The sequence below is a fragment of the Lynx rufus genome, unplaced genomic scaffold (genome assembly GCF_022079265.1).
Source record: "Lynx rufus isolate CCGP_SWC_20201006 ecotype Redwood Valley unplaced genomic scaffold, mLynRuf1.p SCAF_10, whole genome shotgun sequence".
NCBI classification, from domain to species: domain Eukaryota; kingdom Metazoa; phylum Chordata; class Mammalia; order Carnivora; family Felidae; genus Lynx; species Lynx rufus.
This window is the reverse complement of record NW_025814824.1, coordinates 71,768,193-71,791,417: the sequence shown is the minus strand read 5'-3', so window position 1 is coordinate 71,791,417 and position 23,225 is coordinate 71,768,193. Positions and strand designations below refer to the sequence as shown.

Here is a 23,225-nt window from a genome sequence, read left to right as displayed (position 1 = left end):
TTTGCTATAGGGATCACTTATTAGTTCTGATTAAATGATCCTAGTCATTAAATGAATAATTCATATAGTGATTCTAATACATTCCTTTTATTTTATTTATTTATTTTTTAATATGAAATTTATTGTCAAATTTGTTTCCATACAACACCCAGTGCTCATCCCAACAGGTGCCCTCCTCAATGCCCATCATCCATCCTCCCCTCCCTCCCACCCCCCATTAACCCTCAGTTTGTTCTCAGTTTTTAAGAGTCTCTTATAGTTTGGCTCCCTCCCTCTCTAACTTTTTCTTCCCTTCCTCTCCCCCATGGTCTTCTGTTAAGTTTCTCAGGATCCACGTAAGAGTGAAAGCATATGGTATCTGTCTTTCTCTGTATGGCTTATTTCACTTAGCATAACACTCTCCAGTTCCACCCACGTTGCTACAAAAGGCCATATTTCATTCTTTCTCATTGCCAAGTAGTATTCCATTGTGTATATAAACCACAATTTCTTTATCCATTCATCAGTTGATGGACATTTAGGCTCTTTCCATAATTTGGCTATTGTTGAAAGTGCTGCTATAAACATTGGGGTACATGTGCCCCTATGCATCAGCACTCCTGCTAATACATTCATTTTAAAAGAATTGTCAGTAGAATGATCCTGATCAGTTATTAGCTTAGCCAAGTGCTACAGTATAGGGAATCTTTCTCCTTACTATTTCTCAAGCACACCAGACGTACTTCTGTCTCACAGACTTTGTACTTGTTTCTTCTGCTTGGGTCTTACCCCATGGACTGATTTTTGGTAAAAGGTGAGAGAAATATGACTTTGTGATGGAGGCATTTGGCTGTTTCACCCTGATCCAGTCTTGCCACCATTGACTAGATGTCGTGTACCACTTAATGTGATGTAATATGAAGTATATACAACAGCCTCACAAAGTATTCTTTCCCCAAACTAAACAGAATTTGATAAACCTTTCCCTAACTTCTGGTGTACAATATAAATATTATTGTTTTAGACAGTCAGTGTCCCTTAGGGACATTGGGTTTGCCCAAGTTTTTACCACTTGTTTTGCTCATCCTCTCTTCTTGCATCTCAGCCATTTTACCAGGAATAATCTTCCTTCTAAGTGTGTCTCTTAGCACTGTGCTGACCAATATGGTAACCACCAGTCATATGGATATTGAGTACTTGAAATATAATTACTAGTCTGAATTGAGATTTGCTGTTAGTATAGAGTATGTACCGGATTTCAAACACCAGGTACCAGAAAGGGTGAAATATCTCATTAATGGTTTTTATATTGATTACATATTGAAATAATTTTTAATATATTAGATTAAATAGACCAGTATTAAAATTAATTTTACCTCTTCATGCATTTAAAAATGTGGCTTTATGCCAGAGCATTTAAATTTACATATTGGTCATTACATTTCTATTGGACAGCTTAGTTTTAGAATTTTCTTTAATGATGGTCTAATGGTGACAAATTCCTAATTTTTATTTTGTCTGAAATGTCTTTATACTTGCTCTCGAAACCTTTTTAAAAAATGTTTATTTATTTTTGAGAGAGAGAGAGAGGGAGGGAGGGGTAGGGGTAGAGAGAGGGAGACAGAGGATCCAAAGCTGGCTCGGTGCTGACAGCAGAGAGTCTATAGTGGGGCTCAAAGTGGGGCACACACTCAAGAACCATGAGATCATGAGAACCGTGAGATCGTGACCTGAGCCAAAGTTGGATGCTTAACTGACTGAGCCACCCAGGTGCCCCTGGATTTCTTATTATTTATCCTACTTGGAATTCACTGGATTTCCTGAAACTGTGTATTAGTTTCTTCAGTCAGTTCTGAGAAATTACTAGTCATTTTCTCTTAAGGTATTACCTCTTCCCCATTCTATTTCATCCCTCCTTCTGAAATTCCAAGTAGATGTATGTTAGAAATTTACTTTATCTTCTGTTTTTTTTTACCTACCTATTATGTTTTCCATATTTTTTCTCTGGAGGGTGCATACTGAGTTAATTCTTTATAACTACCTAACATTTTGCTACTACTATTATTTGTGTCCAGTCTTCTGGTTCAACTCTTCCATGGACTTTGTTAATTTCAATGATTTTATTATTATTTTTTGTTACTAGGAATATAATTTTGTTCTTTTTAAATCTGCTTATTTTTGTCTTAGTCTCTTCAGGCTGCCATAATAAAAATACTATAGATTGGGTGGTTTAAATAACAAACATTCATTTCTCACAGTTCCAGAGGCTGGGAAGTCTAAGATCAAGGTGCTGGCAGATTGGTGTTTAGTGAGAGCCTGCTTCCTGGTTCATAGATGTCTGTCTTCTCACTGTGTCTTTACATGGCAGAAGAGGTGAAGGAGTCCTTTGGGGTCTCTTTTTTAAGGGCACTAACCCATTCATGAAGGCTCCACACTCATGATCTAATTACCTCCCAAAGACTCCAACTTCTAATGTCATCACATTGGGGGCACGTTTCAACATATGAATTTTGAGGGGGCACAAGCATTCAGTCTATAGCATTTTTTAATAGTCTCTTGTTTGTAATCATATTTTATTTTTTATTATTTTTATTATTTATTTATTTTTAAACTATTTTAAAACAGTTGATAATTTTCTCACAATACAAATGAAAAATTGCTTTTTTTTTGGTCTCACTACTCTTCTGCCAAAACTATTCTTTCTTTAATAGGAAGTGGGGGGGCAAGTCTTCCTTGTCATGCTGTTAGAAAACACCCAGAGTCACAGCACCATGATCTCCTAGTGAAGTAGAGCAAGTAATATAAAATGGATATAAAGAAGCTCCCCTCTCTCCTTATTTGCCTGGTTGAGGCATTCCTGGCTGAATGGGCACCATCACGGAATGGGTGGGAGGTCTCATCACTGGGGGCCCAAGTGCCATTGGCATGTGGCCTCCCATAGGTGGCCTCACTCCGGGAGCAGGTCACACTGGCATTGTCCCTGGCGGAGGAGCGCCTATCATCATGGGAAGGGCCTATATCATGGGAAGACCCAGCATATGGGGAGCTGGCATCATACCAAGGCAAGGAGGACCCAGGAAGCTGGTGGGAGGTGGGATCATTGCCCCTGCAGGAGGAGAAGCAGAGAATGGAGTAGGAGGCATCTTGCCTTGTTGATATGCAGTGGTTGTTTTGTCGATCAGGCTCTGAGACTGCTTTCCCATCCATTTCTAATAGCATTTCACATTCTCTTTGTGTTTCCTACCTCTGTGGTGTGTCTTCCTCACAGATGGAGAGTCATGGGTGAGGTATGTGTCACTGGAGTCACAATAAAACTTTGGCATGTTGCTCTGCAGGCCACTGGCCATTCCCCAGCTCCTGAATCATATTTTAAACACTTCTTCCTTTTTCGTTTTAAATGTTTATTTATTTATTTTGAGAGAGAGAGAGACAGAGAGAAAGGGAGAGAAAGAATCCCAAGCAGTCTCCAAGCTGACAGCACAGAGACCCAGATGGGGATCCATCTCACCAACCGTGAGATCATGACCTGCGCCGAAACCAAGAGTGGGTGTCTTAACCAACAGCCAACACTTCTTTATTTCTTTAAATATCTTAATCCAATATACTTTTCCATATTCTATGTCTAATAGTTGCAATATCTGAACTCTTTGAAAGTCTGCTTTTGCTCTCTACTATTACTATAGATTTTCTCTTCTGGTACCCTCTTTCCTTGTATATTTTGTGATTTCTTACTGTATGCTGTTCATATTCCTTGGATTTTTTTGGGGGGGGTGAATTCTTTGAGGCCTGTGTTGAAGGTTGGTTCATTCCAAAAGGATTTCTGTTTCCTTCTTCCAGGAGCCTAGGGGCATTAGTAATCCAGTGGGACAACTTTACAATTTCAGTTCCTCAAAATTTCAGGATTCTGGGAAGATGGCGGCGTAGGAGGATGCTGGGCTCACCGCGCGTCCTGCTGATCACTTAGATTCCACCTACACCTGCCTAAATAACCCAGAAAACCGCCAGAGGATTAGCAGAACAGAGTCACCGGACCCAAGTGCAGACGAGAGGCCCACGGAAGAGGGTAGGAAGGGCGGCGAGGCGGTGCGCGCTCCACGGACTGGCGGGAGGGAGCCGGGGCGGAGGGGCGGCTCGCCGGCCAAGCAGAGCCCCCGAGTCCGGCTTGCAAAAGCGGAGGGGCCTGACGGACTGTGTTCCGACAGCAAGCGCGACTTAGCGTCTGGGAGGTCATAAGTTAACAGCTCTGCTCGGAAAGCGGGAAGGCTGGAGGACAAAGGGAGGGTGAGCTGCGGAGCCCCCGGACGACAGAGCTCAGTTTGGCGGGGAACAAAGGCGCTCACCAGCGCCATCTCCCCCGCCCATCCCCCAGCCAAAATCCCAAAGGGAACCGGTTCCTGCCAGGGAACTTGCTTGCTCCGCGCGAACACCCAACTCTGTGCTTCTGCGGAGCCAAACCTCCGGCAGCGATCTGACTCCCTCCGGCTGCCACAGGGCCCCTCCTGAAGTGGATCACCTAAGGAGAAGCGAGCTAAGCCTGCCCCCCCTGCCGCCGTGCACCTTGCCTTCCCACCCCAGCTAATACGCCAGATCCCCAGCATCACAAGCCTGGCAGTGTGCAAGTAGCCCAGACGGGCCACGCCACCCCACAGTGAATCCTGCCCCTAGGAGAGGGGAAGAGAAGGCACACACCAGTCTGACTGTGGCCCCAGCGGTGGGCTGGGGGCAGACATCAGGTCGGACTGCGGCCCCGCCCACCAACTCCAGTTATACACCACAGCACAGGGGAAGTGCCCTGCAGGTCCTCACCACACCAGGGACTATCCAAAATGACCAAGCGGAAGAATTCCCCTCAGAAGAATCTCCAGGAAATAACAACAGCTAATGAGCTGATCAAAAAGGATTTAAATAATATAACAGAAAGTGAATTTAGAATAATAGTCATAAAATTAATCGCTGGGCTGGAAAACAGCATACAGGACAGCAGAGAATCTCTTGCTACAGACATCAGGGGACTAAGGAACAGTCACGAGGAGCTGAAAAACGCTTTAAATGAAATGCAAAACAAAATGCAAACCACCACGGCTCGGATGGAAGAGGCAGAGGAGAGAATAGGTGAACTAGAAGATAAAGTTATGGAAAAAGAGGAAGCTGAGAAAAAGAGAGATAAAAAAATCCAGGAGTATGAGGGGAAAATTAGAGAACTAAGTGATACACTAAAAAGAAATAATATACGCATAATTGGTATCCCAGAGGAGGAAGAGAGAGGGAAAGGTGCTGAAGGGGTACTTGAAGAAATCATAGCTGAGAACTTCCCTGAACTGGGGAAGGAAAAAGGCATTGAAATCCAAGAGGCACAGAGAACTCCCTTCAGACGTCACTTGAATCGATCTTCTGCACGACATATCATAGTGAAACTGGCAAAATACAAGGATAAAGAGAAAATTCTGAAAGCAGCAAGGGGTAAACGTGCCCTCACATATAAAGGGAGACCTATAAGACTCGTGACTGATCTCTCTTTTGAAACTTGGCAGGCCAGAAAGAATTGGCACGAGATTTTCAGGGTGCTAGACAGCAAAAATATGCAGCCAAGAATCCTTTATCCAGCAAGTCTGTCATTTAGAATAGAAGGAGAGATAAAGGTCTTCCCAAACAAACAAAAACTGAAGGAATTTGTCACCACTAAACCAGCCCTACAAGAGATCCTAAGGGGGACCCTGTGAGACAAAGTACCAGAGACATCACTACAAGCATAAAACATACAGACATCACAATGACTCTAAACCCGTATCTTTCTATAATAACACTGAATGTAAATGGATTAAATGCACCAACCAAAAGACATAGGGTATCAGAATGGATAAAAAAACAAGACCCATCTATTTGCTGTCTACAAGAGACTCATTTTAGACCTGAGGACACCTTTAGATTGAGAGTGAGGGGATGGAGAACTATTTATCATGCTACTGGAAGCCAGAAGAAAGCTGGAGTAGCCATACTTATATCAGACAAACTAGACTTTAAATTAAAGGCTGTAACAAGAGATGAAGAAGGACATTATATAATAGTTACAGGGCCTATCCATCAGGAAGAGCTAACAATTATAAATGTCTATGCGCCGAATACCGGAGCCCCCAAATATATAAAACAATTACTCATAAACAGAAGCAACCTTATTGATAAGAATGTGGTAATTGCAGGGAACTTGAACACCCCACTTACAGAAATGGATAGATCATCTAGACACACGGTCAATAAAGAAACAAGGGCCCTGAATGAGACACTGGATCAGATGGACTTGACAGATCTATTTAGAACTCTGCATCCCAAAGCAACAGAATATACTTTCTTCTCGAGTGCACATGGAACATTCTCCAAGATAGATCATATACTGGGTCACAAAACAGCCCTTCATAAGTTTACAAGAATTGAAATTATACCATGCATACTTTCAGACCACAATGCTATGAAGCTTGAAATCAACCACAGGAAAAAGTCTGGAAAACCTCCAAAAGCATGGAGGTTAAAGAACACCCTACTAACGAATGAGTGGGTCAACCAGGCAATTAGAGAAGAAATCAAAAAATATATGGAAACAAACGAAAATGAAAATACAACAATCCAAACGCTTTGGGACGCAGCGAAGGCAGTCCTGAGAGGAAAATACATTGCAATCCAGGCCTATCTCAAGAAACAAGAAAAATCCCAAATACAAAATCTAACAGCACACCTAAAGGAAATAGAAGCAGAACAGCAAAGGCAGCCTAAACCCAGCAGAAGAAGAGAAATAATAAAGATCAGAGCAGAAATAAACAATATAGAATCTAAAAAAACTGTAGAGCAGATCAACGAAACCAAGAGTTGGTTTTTTGAAAAAATAAACAAAATTGACAAACCTCTAGCCAGGCTTCTCAAAAAGAAAAGGGAGATGACCCAAATAGATAAAATCATGAATGAAAATGGAATTATTACAACCAATCCCTCAGAGATACAAACAATTATCAGGGAATACTATGAAAAATTATATGCCAACAAATTGGACAACCTGGAAGAAATGGACAAATTCCTGAACACCCACACTCTTCCAAAACTCAATCAGGAGGAAATAGAAAGCTTGAACAGACCCATAACCAGCGAAGAAATTGAATCGGTTATCAAAAATCTCCCAACAAATAAGAGTCCAGGACCAGATGGCTTCCCAGGGGAGTTCTACCAGACGTTTAAAGCAGAGATAATACCTATCCTTCTCAAGCTATTCCAAGAAATAGAAAGGGAAGGAAAACTTCCAGACTCATTCTATGAAGCCAGTATTACTTTGATTCCTAAACCAGACAGAGACCCAGTAAAAAAAGAGAACTACAGGCCAATATCCCTGATGAATATGGATGCCAAAATTCTCAATAAGATACTAGCAAATCGAATTCAACAGCATATAAAAAGAATTATTCACCATGATCAAGTGGGATTCATTCCTGGGATGCAGGGCTGGTTCAACATTCACAAATCAATCAACGTGATACATCACATTAACAAAAAAAAAGAGAAGAACCATATGATCCTGTCAATCGATGCAGAAAAGGCCTTTGACAAAATCCAGCACCCTTTCTTAATAAAAACCCTTGAGAAAGTCGGGATAGAAGGAACATACTTAAAGATCATAAAAGCCATTTATGAAAAGCCCACAGCTAACATCATCCTCAACGGGGAAAAACTGAGAGCTTTTTCCCTGAGATCAGGAACACGACAGGGATGCCCACTCTCACCGTTGTTGTTTAACATAGTGCTGGAAGTGCTAGCATCAGCAATCAGACAACAAAAGGAAATCAAAGGCATCAAAATTGGCAACGATGAAGTCAAGCTTTCGCTTTTTGCAGATGACATGATATTATACATGGAAAATCCGATAGACTCCACCAAAAGTCTGCTAGAACTGATACATGAATTCAGCAAAGTTGCAGGATACAAAATCAATGTACAGAAATCAGTTGCATTCTTATACACTAACAATGAAGCAACAGAAAGACAAATAAAGAAACTGATCCCATTCACAATTGCACCAAGAAGCATAAAATACCTAGGAATAAATCTAACCAAAGATGTAAAGGATCTGTATGCTGAAAACTATAGAAAGCTTATGAAGGTAATTGAAGAAGATTTAAAGAAATGGAAAGACATTCCCTGCTCATGGATTGGAAAAATAAATATTGTCAAAATGTCAATACTACCCAAAGCTATCTACACATTCAATGCAATCCCAATCAAAATTGCACCAGCATTCTTCTCGAAACTAGAACAAGCAATCCTAAAATTCATATGGAACCACAAAAGGCCCCGAATAGCCAAAGGAATTTTGAAGAAGAAGACCAAAGCAGGAGGCATCACAATCCCAGACTTCAGCCTCTACTATAAAGCTGTCATCATCAAGACAGCATGGTATTGGCACAAAAACAGACACACAGACCAATGGAATAGAATAGAAACCCCAGAACTAGACCCACAAACATATGGCCAACTCATCTTTGACAAAGCAGGAAAGAACATCCAATGGAAAAAAGACAGCCTCTTTAACAAATGGTGCTGGGAGAACTGGACAGCAACATGCAGAAGGTTGAAACTAGACCACTTTCTCACACCATTTACAAAAATAAACTCAAAATGGATAAAGGACCTAAATGTGAGACAGGAAACCATCAGAACCTTAGAGGAGAAAGCAGGAAAAGACCTCTCTGACCTCAGCCGTAGCAATCTCTTACTCGACACATCCCCAAAGGCAAGGGAACTAAAAGCAAAAGTGAATTACTGGGACCTTATGAAGATAAAAAGCTTCTGCACAGCCAAGGAAACAACCAACAAAACTAAAAGGCAACCAACGGAATGGGAAAAGATATTTGCAAATGACATATCGGACAAAGGGCTAGTATCTAAAATCTATAAAGAGCTCACCAAACTCCACACCCAAAAAACAAATAACCCAGTGAAGAAATGGGCAGAAAACATGAATAGACACTTCTCTAAAGAAGACATCCAGATGGCCAACAGGCACATGAAAAGATGTTCAGCGTCGCTCCTTATCAGGGAAATACAAATCAAAACCACACTCAGGTATCACCTCACGCCAGTCAGAGTGGCCAAAATGAACAAATCAGGAGACTATAGATGCTGGAGAGGATGTGGAGAAACGGGAACCCTCTTGCACTGTTGGTGGGAATGCAAATTGGTGCAGCCGCTCTGGAAAGCAGTGTGGAGGTTCCTCAGAAAATTAAAAATAGACCTACCCTATGACCCAGCAATAGCACTGCTAGGAATCTACCCAAGGGATACAGGAGTACTGATGCATAGGGGCACTTGTACCCCAATGTTCATAGCAGCACTCTCAACAATAGCCAAATTATGGAAAGAGCCTAAATGTCCATCAACTGATGAATGGATAAAGAAATTGTGGTTTATATACACAATGGAATACTACGTGGCAATGAGAAAAAATGAAATATGGCCTTTTGTAGCAACGTGGATGGAACTGGAGAGCGTGATGCTAAGTGAAATAAGCCATACAGAGAAAGACAGATACCATATGGTTTCACTCTTATGTGGATCCTGAGAAACTTAACAGGAACCCATGGGGGAGGGGAAGGTAAAAAAAAAAAAAAGGACGTTAGAGTGGGAGAGAGCCAAAGCATAAGAGACTGTTAAAAACTGAGAACAAACTGAGGGTTGATGGGGGGTGGGAGGGAGGGGCGGGTGGGTGATGGGTATTGAGGAGGGCACCTTTTGGGATGAGCACTGGGTGTTGTATGGAAACCAATTTGTCAATAAACTTCATATAAAAAAAAAATTTTCAGACTCTTGTAGGGGTCCACTTGTGGAATGAGCTTTCCTTTTAGTTCATCAGAATATCATAAATGGCAGTCTTACGATTTCTTAAAAATAAAGTTCAAAAAATACTTTTCAACTTGTTCTACTTCATGGTGAGGAATTTATTTAGCTTTGGCATTCTCTGTCCTTTCTGTGATTTATTCTCGTGGAATTATTCCTAAATAGCATTTTCTTTTAACCAGTGAAAGTTTCCTTGCAACTTCTTTTTTTAATTGGCTTTGAGTGCAACTCAAAAATTATATTTACAATAAGTTTTGTAGTTATTTTCTGTGTCAAATTGTTTTCTATACGTGCTGACAGCAGTGCCTGCATATTTTGACTGTTGACTTCTGAAATCCTCTTTTGACTTCCTCAGCTATAGAATGTACTTTAGGACATTTCTATGAAGGGTGTACATTTGTGGCATTCCTGCTGACTCCTTGCATGAGAAGTTCTTTCTGTTGCTTTTGTTTGTGAAGGAGAAACTAAGTTTGGTATTTTGGTTCACTAGGATTTTTTCCCTCAACATTTTACAGAACACCTCATTTTATAACAGAATTTAAATGTGTAATGGAGACTGGGGGAAACTTGAATTTCTTCCTTTCTAGGTAAGCTTTTCTTCCTCTTACATCTTATAGTACTTTTCTTTAGCCACATAATTAAAATAGTTTGCCTTTTTGTGTCTAGCAATGGTTTCTATTTCAATAACTGTTCCTGGAACATGATGAACCCTTTGTGTTTTTTTTTTTTTTAAATAGATTCAGGCCTTTTAATTTTTTTTTAGCTGGAAAAATGTTCTTCGTTTTCTTCTTTCTTTCTTTTTTAGTGTTCTTGGGTCCTCATATTTCTTATTTCTTTCTTCAAGACACATCAATCTTAGGTTGGATTTTATTCCCTGTTCTTCTGTGTATGTCTGTTAAGTTCATCTGGTCAGTGTGTCATTGAAGGCCAATGTTTCGTTGCTGGTTTTCTGTCAGGATGATCTAGCCAATTCCATGTTCTTAAAACTTACTATTTTTTCCTGTCATAATTAACATTTTTGTTCTCATTTCCTCTCTGTGTAGTGATACCTTCTCAAGTTTGTCTTCAATATATTGTTCCAGGTACATTAATGTCACTTCTGCTTTTGACCTCCTTCAATGGATTTCTAATTTTGTTATGATGTATTGGACTTTCTTGTACTTTTTTCTAGCTTCTTCAGCATCTCTTTCCTCATTAAGCTGTGTTCTTCATTAAAAGTTGCTATTTCTGTTTTACAAAAATCATACCTTCTGTGTCTTTGGGAACACTAGTTGCTAGAGTTTTTTTCTCGTTCTTTTAGAAATCATTTTATTATTTTTAACAGTATTTCTAAGTGTTTATTTATTTACTTAGAGAGAGGGAGAGAAAGAGCACACAAGTGGGAGAGAGACAGAGGGAGAGGGAGACGGAGAGGGAGAGGGAGAGAAAGAGACCCAACCAGGCTTCATGCAGTACTGAGCCTGATGTGGGGCTCAGTCCCGTGGCCATGAGATCATGACCTGAGCCAAAATAGAGAGTTGGATGCTTAACCAACTGAGTCACCCAGGTGCCCCTTTTTAACAGTACTTCTATTCTGAGGTTTCATGCCTTATGGCTGGCTCCTTTCTTTGTTGCAGTATGTTTTCATTGATTCTATGTTGACTTGTTCATATACTTTTTAATATTTAGACCTATCCAAGCATGACATGGTCTACAAATCAGGGTAGAACTTGTCAATATTTATAAGGTATTTAAAGAATTCAGATTCCTTTAGTACAAGTTTTTTCAAAATGTGGTCTACAGATTCCTAGATTTCTGGAAAGGTCCTTCTGGAAAGCCTCAATGAGCATGAGCCCACCTATCTGGGTTCTCCCACCCCTGAAAACAGAGCCACTTACACATCAATTTTTTTTTGTAATTTGACTTTATTTTTTATTTTTTAAAATTTACATCCAGATTAGTTAGTATATAGTGAAGCAATGATTTCAGGAGTAGATTCCTTAATGCTCCTTACCACATCAAGTTTTTATATTAGACACCATTTGAAGGAAGGGGCTAGCTGTGTAAGATATTTCTGAAAACGACTTTTTTGATGTATGAATAACATCTTAGGCTAAGTTAGTCATTTTTGAAAGCTTTACTGTTTTAAGATATTAGGATACCAAAAAGTATGAAAGCTGAAGGAAAGATGTCCCAAGAGAAAATAATGGATTAATAGCTGCCTGTTAGGCTTATGGGAGGAGTCAGTGACGTAACAAGAGGAAATGGATGTAAATTACTTTTACAGAAATTAGCCAGCTACCATGAAGAAGTGCTTCACTAAAATGAAATATGACTTGCAGGTGAATTCTGAGATCATGAGTAGGTCAGCTTAGGGGTTGATAAAGTGGCAGCTCCTTTAGTTTCCACTCCTTTGTGAGTGTCTAAAATATAACTGTTCCTCCACTGAATGCACAAGGATGTTGGTAATTTCTGTTAAGGGTACACAAGGGCACTGATTGGTTGTAGGGAGGGCAGATGACTTCAGAATGTCCACGGTAGGAACATCAGTGGGATTAAAGTCTCAAGATGGGAGATGACACTTAAGGAACCTCCAGACCACTAAGAACAGGAGTTGTCATACTAGTGTGCTTATTATGTGATGGTAATTGAATGGATTGAAAGTACAAGATTAAAATTTGAGGAAGGGCCTAGAATGAACATTAGTATAGAGTTTGGGAACATGGTAGAAGATGTAGATGGGAGTGTAGTTTTGGGAACTTGATCATTTCATCCTTGGATTTTATAGTTAGCTTCTGCTGGGCTCAGCCAGAGTAAAAAGATGTACTGCATTTCCTCCCCCTTCTCTGTTTTCTTCTTCCTGTCACCTCATATATTGTCTTATAGATATCATAATCATAAAACTTTAAAATGTTTTTGTTTAAAAGCTTTCTCTTCCTATGCAAAGGACCGATTTTTTTTTAAAAGGAATGAATAATTTGACATAAGACTTTTAGATGTCTGTCTATCTATCTATCTATCTATCTATCGGAACACTAACTGTAGAGTTTATGAATTCTAAGATATGTGGAGACTAAGAGGCCAGAAATGAGTTAGCTACCTTGAAGGGATGGTAGTTACTTACTCAAGATTGCCTTCGAGGCATGGAAAACTTTTTCCAAGAGTCTGCTGGTGTGTTGATGCATTCCAATGCTCCTAGCTTGAAGCAGTTGAGGCATGGGTTGAGGATGGGGAAGATCAGCAAAACACCTGGAAGTGTGTGCTTTCCTCTTTGAGAGAGTTGGCTTCTCTTCTGAATGAGTGCTGGGAATGCTATGAAGCCAGCCAGGCCCTCTGCCCCTCAGGCTGTGTCATTAGGAGGCAAATGAGCCTGCCCCATCTTGAGAACCCTTCTTTCTCAGGAGAGAACACTGCCACTGTCTCCAAAGGTGGCCCAGGCTGCCCAGAGGTACCTGTTCAGCTGGAGTCATTTACATCCTTCAGCTAAACCTCACACAGTCCATGATGGCTTTTAGTAGCCCTTTCTGATATGGCACCACATAGAACATGGTGCCTAAACTATGTCTGTGCAGCAAGATCTAGGAGGTTGTAGTTTAAGTAAGTATTCTGGTGATTTTGGTATAGAGAGACCAGCATTCTTTCAAAAGATGTAGTTTATGGGATGAGCGCTGGGTGTTGTATGGAAACCAATTTGACAATAAATTTCATATTAAAAAAATTAAAAAGGCAAAGAGAGATAAAAAAAAAAAGATGTAGTTTAGAACCCCTGATTTAGTGCACAGACAACTGTGATATTGCATCTGCAGAGAGGACAGACCTAGGGCGTATGAAGTAAATAGCCCTACCCAGTCTTGAAACATGAACTTCCCTGGGGCACCCCCATAGAATTTGTGTAGCATTAATAAGTCCCTCTAATCCTTTATCCAGAATGTCCACATACATAGCAGTAATGACTTGGGACCACATTATCCCTTTTCTCTGTACCTCTGTGTAAGAGACTGTGGGTTGCCTTTTGAATATCTACTCTTCTTCCTTGCCAACAGACCTGCATTTTATTGATGTTAGTAATATACCCACCTGAAACACTACAAATCCCTGCCTTCCTTGATCATGGGGTAGCCTTTGACTTAATTCTACCCAATGAGATATAAGCAGAAATTGTCAGGTGGGGCTTAAGGAAAAGTTACTCATGCCCTTCTCTTTATTTCTGTCTGAAACATAGACATGATGGCTGGAGTGTTGGTAGCCATGTGGAAGGCAAGGATTAAAGTACAAAGCCAGAAGGAAACTGGGTACCTGGAGAGTGCTACTGTGAAGTTTTTGGGTTTCATAGAACTGCCAAAATAGCTTTAGTCTGCTTACCTCTGGACTTCAGTTATGTAGCAAAGTAAACTTTAAATTTGATTAATCCACTGTTTTTGGTTTGCTATTAATAATCACTAAACTACAAGGTGCCTGGTGGCTCAGTCAAGCATCTGACTTTGGTTCAGGTCATAATCTCACCATTTGTGAGTTCGAGCCCCACATCAGGCTCTGTGGTGACAGCTTGGAGCCTGGAGCCTGCTTTGGATTCTGTGTCTCCCCCTCTTTCTGCCCTCCCCTGCTTTCTGTCTCTCTCTTAAAAATAAATAAACATTAAAAAAATTTTAAAAAAATCACTAAATGAATTCTTAACTTTAATAGTTAAATAGTTAAAACCTCATAATATCTACATTATATCAGCATTTGCCTACTTTCTGGAGAAGATTCAGGACATTCTAAAGAATCTCCAAGACATGCATGTAACCATTAACTTGTGCCGCAAACCAAAGGGCCACCCCTTGTCAAACCAATAGAGATCACCAATTCCATGGCTTTTCAGCTCCAATTGCAGCTTCTAACTCTCCATACATAACCAGTGTGCTTCTCCACTCCTAAGCTTGAACGTCCAACCCTGATATCTTATGATGGGAAACCCCACATATACTGTGGGGAATACCAGAACCTGGGGCCCTGGCTAAGAGTGAAACTCATGGAACTCTGTATCCCACCTCAAGGATATCTCTCTATACTTCAAAGCTTATGGCTAGGTAAACCCAAGGAAACCTTGACTTTACTCCATGATGGAAGGGCAGGTTTCAGCACTTTTATGATTTTAGGTACCTTTCCTATTTAGCATGCTGCTATGAGCTTGTAAAACTTAGGCAGAGACAATAGCTCCTATCTCAGGTGTTCGGTTATTACTGTTCGTTGCTTTACCCTTTACTTTGGTCTCCATTTCTCTGATTTTCATCCTCTAGCTCCAGATATTGGCTTTTGGTCATCCTTTATGATGTTCCCTTCAGGCTCCCTTCCTCTGGTTTCCTGATCTCATTCTCCTGCTCATCTGTGTCTGGATGCTTGACTATAGTTCTTGGTAAGGGACATACTCATCTAGCTTTTGTGCTCGGCCTCTCTGCTGCTCAACCTCCTTATCAGAAATGGCACTTAGGCATCGAAACTTCTTAGGCATTGAAAACTTCCTTGTTTTCGTAGGATTTTTTGCCTACATGCTCCTCTTAGAGTCTTTCCTCAGACCCTTCTCACATAGGCGTGGGTGGAGTAAATTACCTGATTTAAGATTTTGAGAAAGGAACGGGGCATGCATAACTCAGCCCTTTATTTCCTTCCTTTTCTTAGAAGCAAACTTTCTGAAGGAAGCCCCCCATACCGATTGGCTCTTCTACGCTGTACACTCTACAAGTACAGGCCCCAATGTGGAAAGGGCTGAGATTGTCTAGTTTGTCTGTGGTAAGGAGGCAAGCCTGCCTAATTCTGGGGGTACATATTATATCAGAAGGCCCACTTGGCAGATAGACTGAAAGCCATGTCCTTCCCTTATCAAAAATAAAGGAGATATTTTTGCCCTCCTCTGCTCACTTTTCTGTCTCTCAGTAGGTGCAGAATTCAGGCTGGAAAAGAGGAGTGCCATTTATTTGGGATCACTCAATTCTATGATATTTGAAGACAGCTTTTCTAATAGCCTAATGTACTCTGAAATCCTAATGAATTATGCAGATCGAGTGCAAATCCACATCTTCCTCTATACACTTCCTGGGCTTTTTCTAATGCAAAAGAATATGAGCCAAACATGAGACATAAATTGTGTACATATTTGTACTTTCTGGTATGCAGAGCTCACTTTGCTAAGGAACTGTTATGGTAGAGTGAAAAGGTCACATTATGGTGTAGTGGCATCATGGTATAGTAAAAAAGCATAGGAAAATCATCATAATCAGAGAAATCTAGGTGTAAATAATACTCCATCACTCAATTGTTGAGTTACCTTAGACATTTTACTTACGCTTTCCTTATTTCTTCTTAAAATGAGAATAATAATACCTAGCTCTTAAGATTATAGTGATAAGTAGCGTACTTGAAGGACTTGCCATGTAGAAGGAACTCAAAGTGTAAGTTTCTACTTCCTGTGTGGATCCACAGAAATAGATCTCCTGTAAACTATATTGTTTGTGCTAAATTTGAATGCTTTCTAAATGATATTCCACCATGTCTAGTAAGAAATTTGGGATATTGTTTTACTCCCATTATCCTATGGAAATTACTCCTTTGAATGCCTTTTTTAAAAATGTGGTTTACCAAGGTGAAGGAGTAAAAGGTACTCAGCTGCCAAACAAATTAGCTAAATACTATTGTTGTCCTTTGTGCATGGCAAATCTTATGAGTAGACTTGGAAGATAGATTAAAACTAAAGTACGGAGAAGTACCTTTAAAATTAAGTTGGACTTCACTGTGTTTCTTTTTATGTCAATAGTTTACAAACTTTTAAAGTTTGCAATGTCATTTTTCCCCATCTTGGTTGTATTTTAGGGTATCTATCTGTTGAAAAGGCGCATATGCCCTATCAGTTTGTACTGTCCTTGCATACAATTTGCAGCCCCCACAGTTTCAGATACCTCAGATTGGGAAATGCTGCCTTTTGGGAGACGTTTTAAGGTTGAAAGGGTCTTATTTAGATCAGGTAACTCAAATCTTTCCCTTGGCTTTATGTTGATTTATTTTTTCAGGACACTGTGCTTCCCCAAACTCCAGATGAATCTTCAACATTTGGATGATGGGCACCAGATTCAGCACCCTGAAGGTTCAGCATTCAGTTGGAGTCAGATAGAAGGGCACTTTCATATCCTCCTACTTTATCTGTAATCTTCTATGGCACACAACATCTCCCAGGTGTATCAAACAGTTAATGGGCTCAGAGTTAGCTATTTCTTCAGTAAAAAGGTAAGTAGAAGATTATATATTCTCAGGTCAAAGTGATGACTAACAATACCTTCTGTGTGTGTGGCGGGGGGTGAGGGAGAGAGAGACATAGGGGAACTTATTGCTTTGTCTAATTTGGCTCAGTGGGACTGATGATATGTAAAAGTGTTCTTCCTCTTATTATAACACAAATGTTGGGACCCATCTGAGAAATTCATTCATGTAAAAATCAAAATAAAATACAGGTCTAAGTCAAAAACACTAAAAAAAGATGTTGGTTTTTACTGTTGCTTTATCATGGATAAGGAAGACAGGGTTTCAATGCACACCTTAGAATAAAACTTCTTAAAAGTCCTCCTCAAGAATGTTTCTTCCCTAAAGTTTCACTCCATATGGTGGCTTTTACATCTCTCCCTTTCTCTTCTTCACCCTTTCCCTGAAACTCTTCATCTCCTTTTTCATCCCTTATAGAATTCTACTAGCATATATTATTCAGGCACCCGTCAAGAAAAGGGCCACCTGAAGGCAGTGAGCTGAATGAAAACCCAATCCTGATCATTCTTGTCCCCCAGGCATGCCCACTGGGAGCCTCTGTTCATCTTACAATTATATCATGGAATAGCACAGTGCAATGGAACAAGCACTATATTAGGACTCAGAAGACTTCTGCCACCAGCAAGTGGTGTGGCTTCAATAAACTTTTTTTAATGCTGAACTCCATCTTGCTCATTACAAAATGGAACTAGTAATATTTACCTTACCAACCTCCAAGGGCTGTATGAAGGTCAAATTTAGTGGTGCATTCAAAGAAAGTATTTTAAGAATTAGAAACTACTTTGATGTTGCTATGAGTTCAAGAATGAGAATGTGATAACTGGAGGGGACTCGGAGTTATCTAGTCTTACCCTTCACTTTAACAACAGGGAAGTTAAAACCCAGAAAGTGTCATGACTCACTCAAGCCGGTAAAGTCAGGTAGAAGCAAAATCAGGTTACAGACAGTATTCCCAATGTTAGAGACTGGAGTTAGAATGAGTTTTCAATTGTTCAGTAATGAATTAACCACAGATTGATCCACTGGTTGTCAGTGCTGGATGTGATGCCAGTAGGTCAAGGATGTGAAGGAAGAATAGAGTCAGAGACATTGCTGATCGTGGACAACAAAGGAGAACAACATAAAGTCGGGTGTAGGAAAGGGTGATGAGTTGTCACAAGAGGGTGGCTAGGAACTTGAAAAAGTCTGTAGAATCTGTTATTCTACCTATTCTAAAATGCTACACAAAGATATGTTTTGTTTGGAGTACCTATTTATTTTGAATGATTAATGATAGATTATCCACTCAAATTGAGCCAGTCTTAATTATGACTATATAACAGCTGTGGATATGTGTCAGAAATTCATTTACTGGAATGAGAAAATTTCCCTTCCCCATGAGTCATGAGAATCTTCTTTCCACTGGAGTTTTATTTTGTTGAAGCCAGGGATTAAGCAATTGGTAAGTTATTTGGTTCATGATGTCCAGAATCTCATAATCTGTCTACACGTGTTGCTTATCTTTTAGATTTGGGTTCTCTACCACTCGTGTGAATAAACCTCAGATGAGGCAGATGGCCAGAACATTCTCTTCCTTGTAACTGGCAATATCATGAGAGGTCCAATGATGAGATAGTTGTTGGGTAGGGAGCTGGCACTCTCTAGACATCAGATCGATACGTGTTAGGAATGAAGTTAGTGCGTTTACTCTTCTTTTATTTTTTTATTTTTTTATTTTTTTTTGTTTTTTCCACTTAAGTGTCACATGGTGTGTGTTCTTAAAGATTATTCTATTATCAAGTGTTACCATTTTTCTTAAGCAATTTCTTCAAGGGAAGTTTCATTACCTCTTTCTTTGAAATGATACTCTCCATCTGTTTTTTGTTGGCAACACAAGGAACAATTTCCAGTACCCAATTAAAGTTATGCAGGCTGACTTTCATTAATATGTCACCAAGCATTTCTAACTGTTGTGCATTATTTTCTTAGAGAATACAAAACCAAGGGCCCTTGATACTCAGTTTCTGAACTTTATCTAGAGTTTACATATATTCTTAGGCCCTTCTTTAGAGGTACTAATGCTTTTTCTTGTTATGGAGAGAGCAGTGTTTAACGTGAGAGACAGTTCTTTGGAGAACTCTATGTTTAATAGGTGATTTAATAAGCTCATTTAGGTTCTTACCATGAATATAAGTAGATGGCTGTGGTCAAAGTGTGTAACTTTAATACACATTCATGGGTTAGACCATCTTCTTATAAAATTTTGACATTCTCATGTCCTAAAGCACATTTCATTCATCACATCCCAAAGTCTTGAACCTATTCTCAGGATGGACTTTTGTATAATATGAATATCTCTCATTGCTAGATTTGCAATTCAAACAGTTGATCTCATTGGAAGCAAAACAGACTCTGAAAGGGACTTTTTCAATTATAACATGGTTGGATTTTTTCCGGAAAAAAAACCAAACAAACCATCCCTGGAGAATGAAAAGGGGGACGGATCTTGAGAATGAAAAGAAGTGAAAGTATTCTGCTCTTGGGAAGTAGGGGTTTTGTGGGGAGACAGAAGGGAGGAGGTGCGGGTGGAAGGAGGGAGGAAGAGAGGGAGCAGAGAGGAAGGAAGAGAGAGAAAGAGGGATAGAGAATATGATAACTCTTAGCAGATGCTGAGATCTGAAATCCTGGATCCAGTCATCCCAATCCTGACTGTGTCTTGGGGAAGATGGCTGCTTGTGCATATGGATAAGGCTGAAATAACTGAGAAGCAAAATCGAATTTGGACGATCTTTTGAAATGTCCAGAAGCCCATGGGCCCAAGTGACATGAATCCAGTCAGTATAGCATGGGGGCTGTGTTTACCACCCCCCTTTTTTTTTGGCCTTGGGGTTTTATTTTAATGAAACCAATGATTGATCAAGTGGTAATTTATTTGGTTCATGAAGACCAGATTCTCATAGCCTCCCTACATGTGTTGCTTATCTTTCAGTCTTTTGTCCTCTACAGGCTGGTTGAATAAACTTCAGGTAAGTTCCATTCCCATTGGTAGAAAAGCCTGAACTGAAGGAACTCTCCCTGGTAGTGGACAGTTGTCATAGAGCTGATGGGTTGAAAGATTTTTGGTGGAGGTGTGTGCCATTTTGCCATAAATCTGTCAGGAAACAAGCTGGATCATGCATAAGTGATAGAACTATCTGGGTTTCAACAGGGACACCATGTGAAATGTCAGGCCCAGTAGTGGTAGAGAAGAGAGTTACCTGGTAGATGAAATTTTCTCTCTAAAAGGGACTTATAACCAGGAATGAGGCCTTGAAATGAGGAGTCAGTTCCTGGTGTTGGTGGGCTTATCTTGGATGAAGCAGTGGTGTGTGGAGAGAGATGAAGTATTCAAAAATGTGACTTTGTTTTCTGTCCTCAGCTGTTAAATCAGGGAAATATCTATTGCACAATACTGATTCTATGGGATTTTCCTTAACACAAATCTATCTGGGACATACTTTGATAGGTATAAACAATATTTACAATTCTAGGGTCTTAGTATTTATATTGTGTTTGTCTAATTAGAATCTTATTTAACTGCACATATTCCCAAACTAATATAGAGTTTTTAAAAAGCCATAAAATTATACATCAAAAAACATAAATTATGAATGTTAGACGAGAGAGGAAATAGGAGTTTTATGATCTTTTAACTCATATGACTTACCTTGCAACTCCCTAAGAAGAGCACTGTACGGCAAGACCATGACTTTGAAATTATGCTGATCAAGATTTGAATTATTTTTTAGTATGAACTTGAGCATCAATTTCCTTATGAATAAAGTCTACTGTGTTATAAGTCTTTTAAATAAAATTCTAGGTACCTGGTAGTTGCCTAGTTGGTAACTATTATTAATATGCATCATTTTTGTTCATGAATTATACTTTTATGTATGTACATTCAGGTTCTTACATAATTAAAAAAAAGATTCTTACATTTTTCGCCATCTTTTTTCCATCTTTTTCAGAAATTGTATGCATCGTATTTGTAAGCCTTGGCAATTTACCTTATCAGTAACAAACACCTCCTTGTTCAAGGGTGTAGGATTATAAATCTGTAAGTTAAGCATTGTTATATAGATACCATTTTACATTAATTTATAACCTGCATCTATGATTCTTTTTCTACTTGGGCATAAGGTCTCAATATTGGATTCAGAGTTATCTAAAACCTATGAAAAATTACTGGAGAGGGAAGTGAAGTAGAATTTTATTTTATTATTTTAGAGAGAGAGAGAGAGAGAGAGAGAGAGAAAGTGGGGGAGGGGCAAGGGGGAGAGAGAACCTTAAGCAGGCTCCATGCTCAGCATGGACCCTGGTGCAAGGCTAGATCCCACAACACTGGGTTCATGACCTGGGCTGAAACCATGAGTTAGACACTTAACTGACAGAGCCACCCAGATGCCCTTCAGTGAGGTAGAATTTTAATGGACAAAGGAAATGAAAAAAGTAAATGAAGTTAAATAATTGTGGGGAAAAAAATCTCTGTTGGAAATGAAAGAAACAAGTAGATACCATTTCCCATTTAATGAAGTAGCAAAGTAAAGAAGAAAATGGTCAACCAGAACTTGAAGTTTTTTTGTTTTTTTTTTTAAGTTTACTTATTTTTGAGGGGGGAAGGGGGGAAGGGGTAGAGAGAGAGGGAGAGAGAGAGAATCCCAAGCGGGCTCCGTGCTGTCAGTGCAGAGCCTGAAGTGGGGCTTGAACCCACAAACCGTGAGATCATGACCTGAGCTGAAATCAAGAGTTGGATGCTTAACCAACTGAGCCACACAGGCACCCTGAATTTGGAAGTTTTTATTTTATTTATTTATTTATTTATTTTTAACGTTTATTTATTTTTGACAGAGACAAAGAGAGACAAAGCATGAACAGGGGAGGGGCAGAGAGAGAGGGAGACACAGAATCCGAAATAGGCTCCAAGCTGTTAGCACAGAGCCCGACGCGGGGCTCGAACTCACGAACTGTGAGATCATGACCTGAGCTGAAGTCGGACCCTTAACCTACTGAGCCACCCAGGCGCCCCAATTTGGAAGTTTTTAAATGACAACATCAAACATTTGAAGAGGGAGTAATGAAAATGATAATTTTTTTTTGTTTTTGTTTTTAGTGATAGTACCTTTTGCAGTAGAAAAAGTGAAATTGAAAAACTAATTTGATTATATTTATCTATTAAGACTCAAAATTATTTCATCACATTGACTCACTATCTAACCCCTTCTGATAATTTAGAATGTTATGAGTCAGGAAAAGGCTGAATATTCTCCTTACAATATTGGAAACAGCTTAAATGTGTAAATCTCGGGGATAGTTCAACAAATTTTATGGTGAAGAAATATTCAACAAATATTATGAAGCCAGCGGAATCAAAATGAAGACCAGGAGGCACCTGACAAATTGCTAAGGATAAACTTTCAGGGAGAAAGGAAAAATGTAAAGAATGAATGTATGCTGTGGTAACAAGTGGAGAGATCTGCAATGTCCCTTCTCTGTTCAGGTGGAGGTCTGGCTTACTTCTCCCGCCTTTACATTCTCAGGTCTCATGGGTGACGGCCTCCCTTGAGTCCTTATTCCCCATTCCTAGTGTCCACTTGCTGCTTAGGGAAGATACTTTTTGCCCTCCCTCCCATCCCTTTGGACCACACTTCATTCCGCATTAGGCTGAATTCTTTAGAGGGGAACTTCACCTAGTGCCTCAGTGGAGTAAGGGAGTTCTCAGCCTTTTTATATTTACCATTTACTGCCCACAGGGCCCCAGCACAGGTCCTTAGTGGAAAGGGATGGTGCTGGGACAAATCTGAACAGAGTACACAAAACTGAACTGGAGAGGACATCTGACTTCTTGGCCGAAGGATGTATGCTCCTTGTACCCTTTTCTTATGTTGTTGTTTTTTCTTAATTTCAGAGAGAAAGAGAGTGCAAGAGTGAGAGAGCACGAGTTGAGGAGAGGTGCAGTGGGGGAACAGAGAGAGAGAGAGAGAGAGAGAGAGGAGAGGGAGGGAGAATCCCAAGCAGGTTCCACACTCAGCGTGGAGCTTGATCCCATGACCCTGGGATCGGGACCCGAGCTGAAATCAAGAGTCAGACAC

The 23,225-nt window shown here is 39.9% G+C and overlaps 1 protein-coding gene and 1 pseudogene across 22 annotated transcripts in view; one reads left to right on the top strand and one right to left on the bottom strand.

Moving 5' to 3' along the window:
- LPAR1 (lysophosphatidic acid receptor 1) overlaps positions 1-23,225 on the top strand; it is a 367,912-nt gene that overhangs the window by 31,819 nt on the left and 312,868 nt on the right. For 17 of the 22 annotated variants that reach the window (XM_047067604.1, XM_047067595.1, XM_047067587.1 and 14 more), the window contains exon 2: positions 16,872-17,085. The exons of 3 other annotated variants lie outside the window; for them this stretch is intronic. The gene's annotated coding sequence lies outside the window, so the exon portion shown is untranslated. Of the gene's footprint in view, positions 1-4,003; positions 4,043-16,871; positions 17,086-21,113; positions 21,194-23,225 lie in introns of those variants that run through there. 2 more of the 22 variants (XM_047067469.1, XM_047067487.1) reach the window with 2 other exon arrangements.
- LOC124502972 (U1 small nuclear ribonucleoprotein C-like) lies at positions 2,814-3,302 on the bottom strand (annotated as a pseudogene).